The sequence below is a fragment of the Rattus norvegicus genome, chromosome 13 (assembly GCF_036323735.1).
Source record: "Rattus norvegicus strain BN/NHsdMcwi chromosome 13, GRCr8, whole genome shotgun sequence".
Taxonomy (NCBI): Eukaryota; Metazoa; Chordata; class Mammalia; order Rodentia; family Muridae; genus Rattus; species Rattus norvegicus.
Window position 1 is genome coordinate 9,078,882 of NC_086031.1, and position 15,015 is coordinate 9,093,896.

Below are 15,015 nucleotides of genomic sequence, written 5' to 3' on the forward strand. Positions count from 1 at the left end.
CAAAAAATATAAATGAGTGTTTTCCTTTCCTGTTTTTCAGAGTTGTGCTTTTTATAAAGCTGAATATATCTTCTTCACATTCTCCTCAAAATAATTGTGTGTGTGTTTGTGTGTGTGTGTGTGTGTGTGTGTTTGTGTGTGTGTGTGCACAGAATATCAAGGTCACCTTTGATAGTCTGTCTTACAAATTATCTCTCCTGACTTTGTTGCTACTGTGCAGAGAAAATTCTCTTGTTGGCATGGCTCTTGACCAGCAGGTTTGACTGGCTGGCCAGCAAGTCCCAAGTCTCTACTCTCTCCACCTCCTGAATTCTGGACTGTAATTGCATACTCCTAAGAATTGATGCTTTTGCATGTATGAGGGCATTATGCTCAGGAGCTCCTGCTTGCCAGGTAAGCAGTTCCTGACTGATCTATCTATTCAGGCTTGCACATGTCTTTAATTCAGATGAATACACCTTCATTTCCCCATCAACTTTCTTTTGAATCAGAAGTGCATGTCTTCCACTTTTTCCATCCCAGCCAAATTATTCTACCGTGACATTCACAAATCTTTCATTTTTACATTTCACCTCTCATAAAACTTCCAGATATAATATGTGTTCCTCTGTAGAAAAGAAAAGAACCACATCTCGCAACATAGAATACAGTTGACATTTTACTTTTTCCTTTCTGTACTTGGTGCCAGTACCTCACTTTTGGTCAGAGCAACACTTTAATCCAGACTGCCTGGTACATAGGGATGATAAATACTTATACTCTATGTCTGGTAATTCATATAACATACCACAATGATTGGCATAGAGCAAGTATTCCAATAAAAATATTATAAATGTGTACAAAGCTGATGATAAATAAATATGAGTGCTTAGATGTAGAGCAAATATCTATACCAACCTCTTCTTCCAAGGTGCAGGGATTAAGGACGCACAGGAATGCTATGAAATACTGCCCTCTAGATATGCTATGACTGTCTCATACAGAAACTCTCAGTGACTGTAACACTTGAACAAATTCTAGCATGCCTCACAGCACCCAGATATAGCTGTCTCCTGAGAAGCTCTTCAAGAGCCTGACAAATATAGAGGCAGATGCTCACAACCATTGAAATGAGAATGGATTTCCCAACAGATGAGTTAGAGAAAGGACTGAAGGAGCTGAAGGGGTTTGCAACCCCCTAAGAACAACACTAGCAACCAGAGCTCCCAGGGACTAAACTACTACTCAAAGACTACACATGGACAGACCCATGGCTGCAGCTGCATATGTAGCAGAGAATGAATGGCCTTGTTGGGCACCAATGGTAGAAGAAGCCCTTGGTTCTGCCAAGGCTGGACCCCTCAGTGTGGAGGCATGTTAGGACGGGGAGACAAGAAGGGTTGGGTGGATGGAGGAGGGAAAACCCTCACAGAAGAAGGGGTATGAAAGATGGGATAAGGGGTTAATTGATGGGAAACTTGGAAAGGGGATAACATTTGAAATGTAAATAAATAAAATAATATCCAATAAAAATGTGCATGCAAAAAATTCCAAGCATGAAAGTTCTCAAACATGCACTATCTCAGACAGAGGGCTAAGAATATTAAGGATAGTACTTACTCCTGTAAAGGAAAAAAGTTCACATCCAGGACCCGGATCAGGTAGCTCACATCTATAACTGTTGATCCAGGGGATCTTCTGCCCACTTCTGACTTCTGACAGCATCTGCATATGCATGAAGTGCCTTCAAACACACACACACACACACACACACACACACACACACACACACACACAAAGACAAAGATAAAGACAAAGACAAAAATATAAACACATTTTAATGGTTTTGTCATACCATAAAACCCAATAGAAGTTTCTCCTTTCTCCACTCTATCCAGTTCTTTCCTCTTCTCCAGATCTATTGCTTCTCTATTTCCCTTCAGAAAAAAAAAGCTTTCTTCCCAGGCTTGTCAATCAAATACAACATAACAAATCCTCTAGAGAAGGCAACCCAGTAAGAGGAAAAAGTCCCAGGAGTGAGCAAAAGAAGCAGGGACACCCCATCTCCTTTGTAGTTCTACAAAACCACTAAGCTAAACAATCATAACATACATGCACAGGACCTAGTGCAGACTTGTGCAGTCTTCCTCTCTGATGACGTTTTGGCTAGGCACCAATCCATGAATATAGCAAAAAAGCAAAATTTCATCAGGTATCATTTCATTCCACTTCTTTATTTCTTTTCCCCAGTTTTATTTGGTTCTACCAAATGTCTCTCTGCTATTTGGATTCCAGTTTCTGACAATCCAGGCACAAGCTCCCTCTTGTGGCCTGGATTTAAGTTAGATTAGTAATTGGTTGGCCATTGCCACAAGTTCTAATCCACCATTGCCTCAGCCTATCTTGCATTAGACAGGTTGTAGAGGTTGTAGACTGAAGGTTTTACGTCTGGGTTGAAATATATATATATATCTCAAAGGAGTGTTGCCATCTTGTTCCCATATCCCTTCTGAGAATGCCATGCTCAGTGCTTAGCTCCTTTTTAGATCTTTTGAATTCATTGTTCCTCAGCTACTGTCTAGGTTTTGTACTATGCTGGAAGAATTGTTTGACTGTAGTCTTTCAACTTACTGAGGAAGTTAATCCCTCCATTGTGCAACTTGCCCAACATTATGAGTTGTTGCACTGCACTCATGACTACCTTTAATATAAATTTCATGTGTTTGCATTAGGCATATTGTACATTCTTCAAAATAAAATGTGTATAAATTTTTTTCTTTATGTGTTCACTATGAAAGTCAACAACATTCTATAGTTCAGTGTTATGTATACTTAGCAGCAGATAATTTACCACTTTTTTTTTAATTTAAATTTTAATTTTTTTTTAACTTGAGTATTTCTTATTTACATTTCGAGTGTTATTCCCTTTCCCGGTTTACGGGCCAACATCCCGCTAATCCCTCCCTCTCCCTTTCACGGGTGTTCCCCTCCCTATTCTCCTCCCATTGCCACCCTCCCCCCAACAATCACGTTCAGTCATAGCAGGACCCAGGTCTTCCCCTTACAATGATGATCTTACTAGGATATTCAATGCTACCTATGAGGTCAGAGTCCAGGGTCAGTCCATGTATAGTCTTTAGGTAGTGGCTTAGTCCCTGGAAACTCTGGTTGCTTGGCATTGTTGTACCTATGGGGTCTCGAGCCCCTTCAAGCTCTTCCAGTTCTTTCTATGATTCCTTCAACGGGGGTCCTGTTCTCAGTTCAGTGGTTTGCTGCTGGCACTCGCCTCTGTATTTGTTGTATTCTTGCTGTGTCTCTCAGGAGAGATCTACATCCGGGTCCTGTCTGCTTGTTCTTCTTTGCTTCATCCATCTTGTCTAATTGGGTGGCTGTATATGTATGGGCCATATGTGGGGCAGGCCCTGAATGGGTGTTCCTTCTGTGTCTGTTTTAATCTTTGCCTCTCTATTCCCTGCCATGGGTATTCTTGTTCCCCTTCTAAAGAAGGAGTGAAGCATTCACATTTTGATCATCCGTCTTGAGTTTCATGTGTTCTAGGCATCTAGGGTAATTCAAGCATTTGGGCTAATAGCCACTTATCAATGAGTGCATACCATGTGTGTTTCTCTGTGATTGGGTTACCTCACTCATGATGATATTTTCCAGTTCCAACCATTTGCCTATGAATTTCATAAAGTCATTGTTTTTGATAGCTGAGTAATATTCCATTGTGTAGATGTACCATATTTTCTGTATCCATTCCTCTGTTGAAGGGCATCTGGGTTCTTTACAGCTTCTGGCTATTATAAATAAGTCTGCTATGAACATAGTGGAGAACATGTCTTTTTTATATGTTGGGGCATCTTTTGGGTATATGCCCAAGAGAGGTATAGCTGGATCCTCAGGCAGTACAATGTACAATTTTCTGAGGAACCTCCAGACTGATTTCCAGAATGGTTGTACCAGTCTGCAATCCCACCAACAATGGAGGAGTGTTCCTCTTTCTCCACATCCTCGCCAGCATCTGCTGTCACTTGAGTTTTTCATCTTAGCCAATCGCACTGGTGTGCGGTGAAATCTCAGGGTTGTTTTGATTTGCATTTCCCTTATGACTAAAGATGCTGAACATTTCTTTAGGTGTTTCTCAGCCATTCGGCATTCCTCAGCTGTGAATTCTTTGTTTAGCTCGGAACCCCATTTTTAATAGGGTTATTTCTCTCCCTGCGGTCTAACTTCTTGAGTTCTTTGTATATTTTGGATATAAGGCCTCTTTCTGTTGTAGGATTGGTAAAGATCCTTTTTTGTCCTAACCACAGTGTCCTTTGCCTTACAGAAGCTTTGCAGTTTTATGAGATCCCATTTGTCGATTCTTGATCTTAGAGCATAAGCCATTGGTGTTTTGTTCAGGAAATTTTTTCCAGTGCCCATGTGTTCAAGCTACTGCCCTGGTTTTTCTTCTATTAGTTTGACTGTATCTGGTTTGATGTGGAGGTCCTTGATCCACTTGGACTTAAGCTTTGTACAGGGTGATAAGCATGGATCGATCTGCATTCTTCTACATGTTGCCCTCCAGTTGAACCAGCACCATTTGCTGAAAATGCTATCTTTTTATCCATTTGATGGTTTTGGCTCCTTTGTCAAAAATCAAGTGCCCATAGGTGTGTGGGTTCATTTCTGGGTCTTGAATTCTGTTCCATTAGTCTATCTGTCTGTCTCTGTACCAATAATATGCAGTTTTTATCACTATTGCTCTGTAATACTGCTTGAGTTCAGGGATAGTGATTCCCCCTGAAGTCCTTTTATTGTTGAGGATAGTTTTAGCTATCTTGTGTTTTTTGTTATTCCAGATGAATTTGCAAATTGTTCTGTCTAACTCTTTGAAGAAATGGATTGGTATTTTGATGGTTATTGCATTGGATCTGTAGATCGCTTTTGGTAAAATGGCCATTTTTACTATATTAATCCTGCCAATCCATGAGCATTGGAGATCTTTCCATCTTCTGAGGACTTCTTCAATTTCTTTCTTCAGAGTCTTGAAGTTCTTATTGTACAGATCTTTTACTTGCTTGGTTAAAGTCACACCGAGGTACTTTATATTATTTGGGTCTATTATGAAGGGTGTTGTTTCCCTAATTTCTTTTTCGGCTTGTTGCTCTTTTGTGTAGAGAGTTGTTTTCCAGCCTTTCACTCTGAGGTAGTGTCTGTCTTTGTCTCTGAGGTGTGTTTCCTGTAGGCAGCAGAATGCAGGGTCCTCATTGGGTATGCAGTTTGTTAATCTATGTCTTTTTAGTGGGGAGTTAAGTTCACTGATGTTGAGAGATATTAAGGAATAGTGATTATTGCTTCCTGTTATATTCATATGTGGATATGAGGTTATGTTTGTGTGCTATTCTTTTCTTTGTTTCGTTGCCAAGATGATTAGTTTCTTCCTTCTTCTATGGTATAGCTTGCCTCCTTATGTTGGGCTTTACCATTTATTATCCTTTGTAGTGCTGGATTTGTAGAAAGATATTGTGTAAGTTTGGTTTTGTCATGGAGTATCTTGGTTTCTCCATCTATGTTAATTGAGAGTTTTGCAGGATACAGTAACCTTGGCTGGCATTTGTGTTCTCTTAGTGTCTGTACGACATTTGTCCAGGATCTTCTGGCTTTCGTGTCTCTGTTGAAAAGTCCGATGTGATTCTGCTAGGTCTGCCTTTATATGTTACTTGTCCTTTTTCCCTTACTGCTTTTAATATTCTTTCTTTATTTTGTATGTTTGGTGTTTTGACTATTATGTGACAGGAGGAGTTTCTTTTCTGGTCCAATCTATTTGGAGTTCTGTAGGCTTCTTGTATGCTTATGGGTATCTCTTTCTTTAGGTTAGGGAAGTTTTCGTCTATGATTTTTGTTGAAGTTATTTACTGGTCCTTTGAGCAGGGAGTTTTCACTCTCTTCTATACCTATTATCCTTAGGTTTGATCTTCTCATTGAGTCCTGGATTTCCTGTATGTTTTGGATCAGTAGCTTTTTCTTCTTTACATTATCTTTGACAGTTGAGTCAATGAATTCTATGGAATCCTCAGCTCCTGAGATTCTCTCTTCCCTCTCTTGTATTCTGTTGGTGAAGCTCGTATCTACAGCTCCTTGTCTCTTCTTTTGGTTTTCTATATCCAGGGTTGTTTCCACGTGTTCTTTCTTGATTGCTTCTATTTACATTTTTAATTCCTTCAACTGTTTGATTGTGTTTTCCTGGAATTCTTTCAGGGATTTTTGTGACTCCTGTCTATGGGCTTCTTCTTGTTTATTTATGTTTTCCTGGAATTCTTTTAGGAATTTTTGCGATTCCTCTCTGTAGGCTTCTACTTTTTCTCTACGGGAGTTCTTCACGTCTTTCTTGAAGTCCTCCACCATCATGATCAGATATGATTTTGAAAGTAGATCTTGCTTTTTCTGGTGTGTTTGGATATTCCGTGTTTGCTTTGTTGGGAGAATTGGGCTCTGATGATGCCACGTAGTCTTGGTTTCTGTTGCTTGGGTTCCTGCGCTTGCCTCTTGCCATCAGATTATCTCTAGTGTTACCTTGTTCTGCTATTTCTGACCGTGGCTAAACTGTCCTATAAGCCTGTGTTTCAGGAGTGCTGTAGATCTGTTTTCCTGTTTTTTTTTCAGCCAGTTATGGGGACAGAGTGTTCTGCTTTCGGGCGTATAGTTTTTCCTATCTACAGGTCTTTAGCTGTTCCTGTGGGCCTGTGTCTTGAGTTCACCAGGCAGGTCACTTGCAGGAGAAAAGTTTGTCTTACCTGTGGTTCCGAGGCTCAACGTTGCTCGTGGGGTGTTGCTTATGAGCTCTCAGCGGCGGCAGCAACCAGGAAGATCTGCGCCACCCTTTCTGGGAGCTTCCGTGCACCAGGGTTCCAGGTGCCATTTGGTGTTTTCCTCTGGAATCAGTAATGTGTACAGAGTGCAGTCTTTTCTGGTTTCCCAGGCGTGTCTGCCTCTCTGAAGGTTTAGCTCTCCCTCCCACCAGATTTGGATGCAGAGAACTGTTTATCTGGTTGGTCCCTTCAGGTTCCCATGGTGTCTCAGACGCAACAGACCTGCTGCTCCTGGGCCCTCCTCTACGGGAACCCAGAGGCTGTGTACAGTTTCTTCTTGGGCCAGGGATGTGGGCAGGGGTGGGCAGTGTTGGTGGTCTCTTCCGCTCTGCAGCCTCAGGAGTGCCCACCTGACCAGGTGGTGAGGGCTCTCTCCCACGGGGTTTGGGAACACAGAGCTGCTGCGGGCAGGGATCCGCAGATTTGAGACTCCAACTAAATCCCGGAAGTGTTCGGTCCTAGAGGAATTTTGCCTCTGTGTGGTCACTGTTTTTGATAGCTGAATAGTAGTCCATTGTGTAGATGTACCACAGATTTTTGGATCCATTTCACAGTTGAAGGCCATCTGGGTTCTTTCTAGCTTCTGGCTATTATAAATAAGGCTGTTATGAACATAGTAGAGTATGTGTCTTTGTTGCATGTTGGGGCATCTTTTGGGTATATGCTCAGGAGAGGTATAGCTGTGTCCTCAGGTAGTGGAATGTCCTATTTTCTAAGGAATCTCCAAACAGATTTAAAGAGTCAATGTACCAGTTTGCAGTCCCACAGACAATGGAGAAGTGTTCCTCTTTCTACATATCCTCATCAGCATCTGGTGTTACTTGAGTTTTTTATCTTAGCCATTCTAACTGGTGTGAGATAGAATCTCAGGATTGTTTTGATTTGTATTTCCCTGATGACTAAGGATGTTGAACATTTCTTTAGGTGCTTTTTGGCCATGGGATAATCCTCAGTTGAGAATGTTTTGTTTAGCTCTGTTCATCATTTTTATTTGGGTCTCTGGAGTCTAACTTCTTGAGTTCTTTGTATATTTTGTATATTAGCCCTCTAATTATCCCCTGGGTATTCAGCTCTCTTCCACACAGGTCTCAGTATCTTAATATATGGGTGAGAAAAAGAAATAAAGCTGGGTCTAGATAAATATTCTTTGATGATTAAAATCTCTAAATAACAGCTAAAAGTAAACAAAATAAATAACACTAATTATAAAAATGTACAAATATCTTCATGTTAAATGTGATAGCAAGTGACTGTAATATAAGTTATTGGAAAGTGTATCACAAGGGTGGTGTGCCCTCTGGGCATAGGAACCTAGGAATGGTAAAAGGCAGGACACCTCTAGTTTCTGACTGCACTGAGAGCCGAAAGCCCATCACCAGGAGCACCAACATACCTGAGAGCAGAGGTAAGACCATCTCTTCTACTCTAAGCAACCTGCCTGGTGGCCTCAGGACACACAAAGGCAGAAGTCCTCTGCAAAGGGCACTTCAAGTTTCTCTTGCTTAGGTTCCTGCACTTGCCTCTCACCATCAGTTTGGAAAAGAAAAGCAAGAAGAGAATGAAAAATGAATGGTGGAGTGAGGGAGTGTGGGAGGAAGGGAAAAGGAAAGAAAGAGAAAGAAATGAGCAAGTGAGTGAGATAAATGGAGCAGAAAGGAAAGGGGGAAATATATACATACCATTTGATCTAACTATCTAATTTTACCAGTGAGAAACTTGTGATATATGTGTTTTACTTTTTCTGCCCCAAATAAGCAACCACATTTTGGTGAAGGCAGAGTCTGGACTGCTATATAAGCCTGGAGACTTTGTGCACAAGTTTGTAAGATTGAGGATATTCATTTTATGATAGAAATACAGACACTTACAAAATGAGAACACAAACATCTATTGTGTTGTATAATTTTATAGAAATTCCAAGCTACTTCACTGCCCTTGTTTCAAAGTTTTTTTCAAAATTGTTCTCATTTTTGAGATGATAGTTCTTAGAAAAGATAGGGGACTCATTTCATAACTTCCCTGTCATCCAAGCATGAGGAATCCATGTGAAGAAGCTGAGCACAGTGGTAACCCCAGGCTTGTGTGGGATCCCTGGAGTTCATTTGCAGCCAATCTTTCAAAATTAAGTTAAAGGTTTTACACATCTTCTCTCAGAAAACAAAATAAAGAACAATAAAAACAGGCCTCTTCAGACATAATCAATACCTACATGTGTACACGCACACACACACACACACACACACACACACACACACACACAAATGGGTTTTGCTTTCCTCATACCATCTCTGAAGGAAGTAAGGCACTTGGAATGAGCACTTTGAGGTTTGATAACTTGGCCCCACTTCCTGAGCTCTTTGTCTCTCTTCTTTCTGTGTACGTATGAAATGTAGTCCCTCTGCTTCCTAAGCAGTGTCTTATCACAGCAACAGAAAGGAAACCAATACAGTAAAACAGGGTCATCTATTGACTTCTCTGCATGATGAATTAATTACCCAGCAAGTTCCAGACTTTGGCAGATTGTGTGAATGAGAACAGCTTCCCGAAGATTCATATATTTGATTTCATCGTCCCCAGTTGGTAGAACTATTTATTTAGGAAGGATTAGAAGGATTAAGCCTTGTTGCAGAAGGCTTGGTGTTGTATTTGAGGTTTTAAAACTCCATACCTTTCCTAGTTATCTTTTTCTGTCTGCTGCATGTGGTTCAAGATGTAAGCTCTCAGCTTTTCCATCACCATGCCTACTTGCATGGGGCCTTTCTCTGCATCATGATAATCTTGGATTGCAACACTCTGGAATCATGATCCCCATATTAAATAGCTTGTTTTATAAGTTGCATAGGCCATGATGTATTTTCACAACAATTGAGAAGTAGCTTAAAAAGCTACCTATATCTTTCTGGAAAGAATTTTCTGTATTAGAGGTAGAGGAGCATTGGTATTGTTAGAATACCCCCACCCCCCAACTCACACACACACACACACACACACACACACACACACACACACACACACACACATGCAAGCACACACTAATGACCTTTTACCCAAATTAAAATCCTTACTAAGTCTCCTCTGCAAGTTTTAGCTGCTACATCAGCTAGAGACTGACCCTTTAAACAACAACCACTGCTTACTCTCCAGCTGATCTGCTGGCACATGGGAAGACATCTTGCCTTGCATGCTTTCCATTTAATTTTTTTCCTGAAACATTTCACAGGCAGTCTCCTTTGATTTCATCAAAATCAGTGCAGCTGAGGCAATTGATCTGTACAAGAGAAGCAGTCTGTGATTAGTACGCCTTCACAGTCAACACAATTATTGCTTATGTCTGGCTTCCAGGGCTTTTATCATCATTAAGGAGAGTTACAGAACTAAATGCATATGTCTTTGTGGTCAAACGCTGAATTAGATTTAAAGACAGTCTACAGATGGGAAAATGATGAGCTATTTTGACTCATGAGCAGTGTCATAGGAAATGAGCTAAGGAACTTATTGCTTCCCCTGCCTAAATCCTTCCCTGGGGTTGCTTTTGTACTCATCTTTTACACACTGCTTGGATACATGAAAGCTTTCCTACCAAACACCCATGTTGATCTCTCTCTTTTGGGAACATTGAGTTTTATAGTGTATACCAAACAAGGTAACACTTAAAGCTAATTAAATGAGGTTAAATAAAATCACTTCTGCAAAAGTATCCACTGTGAATAGTACTGAACAGATTCATGGCACTATTACTGCAATTAATTAAATTAATTATCTTTTGCATGTTAATTAATTTCCTCTTTAGCTCTTTGATGAGCTTTCTGCTACAGGCTCCATGTTAGCCAACTCATGAAATAAAAGTGGGATCCACTAAATGGCAGTGGATTGGCCTGATGCTGCTAGTATTCTAATGCTTATTTCGGCCTCGAAAACTGGTTGTCCCAGATAGCAGAGAGTCTACATGTAGACATTAGCTAAGTGGCCCTGGGCCCACTTTACTTTGACTAGTAAATAAAGATGCAACAGCTAATAACTGGGCAGCAGAGACATAGGTGGGATTTAAGTTCCCCGCCCTGGGGTCCTTTGAGAGAGAGGAGGAGGAAAATGTGCAGGAGAGAAAGGAAGTAGCCATGTGTTAAAAGACAAGAAAGGGAGGTCCTAATACCTGCCCAATTGGGACTAAGAGAAGACTAGATGAAACATAGTTAGTAATAACTCAGGGTTATCAATAAGAAAGTAGATTCAATTAGCATGGAGTTTAAGTATCTGCCCAGCTTTTGTGCTGATTAAGGATTTCCATAATTATAAAGACTGTGTTTTATATATAGGAATTCAATGAACAAGGTATAGCAAAAACCTTGAGCCGGGATTTAAGTAATTTCCACAACAAAATTTGGCTGTGTATTTATTATATATGCAATTACTTGCTCAGCCACAGTCATAGGGATCTTATTTCTTCTTGCTGGTGTTTTCTCCTTGAAAATTCTCACTCATATTCACAAAGGGGAAAATGCCAGAACCCACATCAAACTATATTTAGACAGGCAGAAATGAAATACATGTGATATGATGGATAAGCTTCAAACAAGGGAAATGATATTACTAATTAAATCATGAAACACTAGGCAGCCTGTCAAGCACAGATATATTTAAAATTTTAACAGCTTTAGTCTATTTTAGTGTTTGCATATTGAATGATTAAAGTGAAACTTTTCATATTTCCCTGCTTAAGTCTAAACTTTATGGAATTTTCAAGGGTAATAGTCAATCCAAAATAAGTCTAGACCTAATAGGAAAACCTCTTCCATCTTCTATTTTCTTGCTAGATTTTTTGGAATATGATTTCATCCAATTTTACCAGGAACTTCCAAGCTTTTCAGTTTCTAAGAAAACAAACTATATGTTGAAGAAGGGAGAAGGAAAAAGCTGGTGAGACAGAATTATGATGCAAAGAATGTTCATTTTGTGACAGTTCCATAATACTTCCAGATTGCTGACTGCACCTTTTGTATCTAACACCTGAAAAAACAAACCAAAACACTTAGAAGTCAGAGTAAATAACTATGCTTAAAAAAGGTTACCTTCTCCAACAATACACAGTTAACAAAGACAAGAATTCTTTTTTAAAAATATTCTCTTTGTATATATTAACTATACCATTAATTACCTGTAATGATAGGGTTTGCTTTACCACAAGCCATTTTTATACATGTACATGATGTATTCTGTTCACATTCACCACACTAATCTTCTCTTGTCCACTGCTAATTCTGATCCTTTTCCTGTCCTCTTGTACTTTCCTTTCTATTTCATATCCCAACAAATTGTATGGTGATTACTAAGAGAAGGATGAGAAAGGCCTTGTTTATAGCAGTGTGGACTCCTCACTGATATCTGTGCTGCTACAGTAAATATCTCCTATCTACTAATCTTTTACTGTGCATAGATCATATTGAGGACTGGAAACATTATATAAACATCGGTACAGATGTACCTGTTATAAGGATAATTTTAATTCCAATGAGGTATCTTTTTCCTCCCAAGTCCTGTGTATCCTCTTATCCCTCAGCACGTTAAATAGAGAAAATAGAATAAATAAACCCAGAATTTTCACTCAGAGTTGGTCACTTCCTGACTTAAATAATTGTTAATGACTAAATATTTGATGCCACTGAAAAGTGAAGAAATCTGTGGACTTGAAGTCAAGGCTATGTGTGCTCTTAAGCTAGGTCAGTTTGAAAAGTATGTGTCCATAAGCATCTTGTCCAGGGATATCTTCATCTGCTTTCTCTAATGTGGAAAAATAATACCAACTGTGTTGGTAAGATAAAATTGAATATAGGTAATTTTTATCAATCTACGACAAAACAAAATGGACATGGAAATGATTAATTAGTAAAGTATTGTTGTTCACACATAAGGAGCCGAGTTATGATACCTAGAATGGACATAAAAGCCAGTTAGCACAGCTATCTAAATACACTGGTGTGGAGACTGAAGCATGATACTTCAAGCTCACTGACCTGGTAGTCTAGCTGCATCTGTGATCTCTAGCTTCATTGAGACATTCTCAAAACATAAATGGAAAGAAATTGAAGGACTCACATTTGTTTCTAGACTTCATGTGCAGACATCCACAAACAGGTACCATCATACACATATGTGCACACATTCACAAATATGTATAACACACATGCCACACCCCACCCCAACACACACACACACACACACACACACACACACACACACACACACACACACACACCAGTGCAGTAGCTCAGACTATTACCAGCCACACCTATCTATTTCTTCATCCACCCAAGTAGTATTGCTCAAAAAGAATGACTGACTGCCTTTGGCCTAGCCTATTCACGGACTAATAACTCCATATTTGAAAGTGAAATACACAATATTATTGTTCCTAAACTTTTTCCAAATAATGAATCTTTGCAATGCCAGTCAGAAACCTTGACCATCATACCTGAATAGAATTATCCCATGTTTGGGCATATCTCCGTTGATTGTAGGGTCCTCTAATCTCGTCAAACAAGACAGGATAGATCCAGTTTCATTTTAACATTTATATTTTCATTTCAGTGTGGATTTTATAGACTTTGGTATAGTTTTGTCTTCCTTAGTAGTTGACCATTATCATCATAAATAGCCTAATTCTTCAATACACAGTGTTGCATTACATTCAACAGGTGAGCATACATTAAAATGCTTTCCTAGTTATATTTTCTGTCACTGGGAAAAAATATATAACAAAAGCAGCTTAAGAGATGAATGGCTTATTTGGACTAACAATTTGAGAGACTACCATCCATCTCCCATGACATGAAAATCATGAAAAAGGAGCTGAGATATCATGTCACATTGCATCTGCAGTCAGTAAGCAAGAAACTCAGCCCATATTGTCCTATTTGTTTCTTGCAATTATTCCACCCACATCCAGAGCTTAATGCGATTACTAACAATTAGTAACATACATAAACACACACACCTAGTAGTGTGTTTACATAGTGTTTCTAAATTATCAAATTGACAATCCAGTTAACTCACATTTGCACTGAACCAATCAGTACAACAAAAGCCATCAATTACAATGAGTTATTTCATTTTCCTCTTTGTTAGATGATGTCATATGATGACAACTCCCTGAAATACAAAGCTTCTATGAATCACCCTTCTACAAATAATGATGATAACAGGCATTTTTTGGAGTTTAAAAGTTATTTTTAGAAATCTCTGAATGTCAGACTATTCTACTTGACTGTTTCTCTCTGCGTGTGTACAGTTACATTTCAGCAAATGTATCACTAGCAGAAGAACATTTGCTGACGGCACTACAACAGTGTCTCTAATGGAGGACTGATAAAATCTTATGTGTATGCTCTCAGGTAAATGGGGCCACATAGTTCTTATTTGTACTTTGACTTAACACAAGAAATGTTCATATTATAACCATCCTGTGATAGCATCTTTGAAAACCAATGCTTTTAAAGGCCACATTCAGAAAGGGAGACACCTCTGTATTCATGCTGTGAGAAAGTGCTCTGGGAAATCTCCATCCAAGACCAAGTTATGACAGGAATTCCATATTTCTAACCTCTCTTGCAGCTGACAAAATAAACTATTAGAAAAGCGAAAAAGTACCAAGGTGGTAGCTAGTGAGAAGGGTGCCTACAAGATTTGACCTCAAGTTTGCATGACCTCTAATCTGGGATCCAGGTTCATTGTTTCTTCTGCAGGCTATGGATGCCCTATGCAGCATTGACTGAAATAATAAGTCTGAGATTGGTCCCAGGATTCCATTAGCTTTGGTGGTTTCATTAAGATTTAGTACAAGTGTTTGTTAACAAATGTCTAGAAGGCATTGAAGCTATAATTCACATGAAGAAAGTGAATATTTCTGTACAAGGGCTTAAAGAAAGAGGACTGAAAAAGAAACTGGAACGATATACATATACATATATATATACACATGTAGAAGTGAGATAAGTTTTAGAAATGTTCTTTAAACTAATTAACCCATGGAAAAGTCAAATCTCACTGTTGTTCATACCAGTGAGCTTAAACTACAATATTAAAAATGAGTTTAGAAAGAACAGCACAATGGTCCCACTCTATGGCAATCTCTTCTTCAGAAATGCTATTAATGAAATACCCCCAGCATGTGTTCTGTCCTGATTCA

At 39.3% G+C, this 15,015-nt stretch overlaps 1 protein-coding gene across 5 annotated transcripts in view; it reads left to right on the forward strand.

The window, feature by feature from the left end:
* Cntnap5a (contactin associated protein-like 5A) overlaps positions 1 to 15,015 on the forward strand; it is a 1,008,100-nt gene that overhangs the window by 110,834 nt on the left and 882,251 nt on the right. The gene's annotated exons all lie outside the window — the stretch shown is intronic.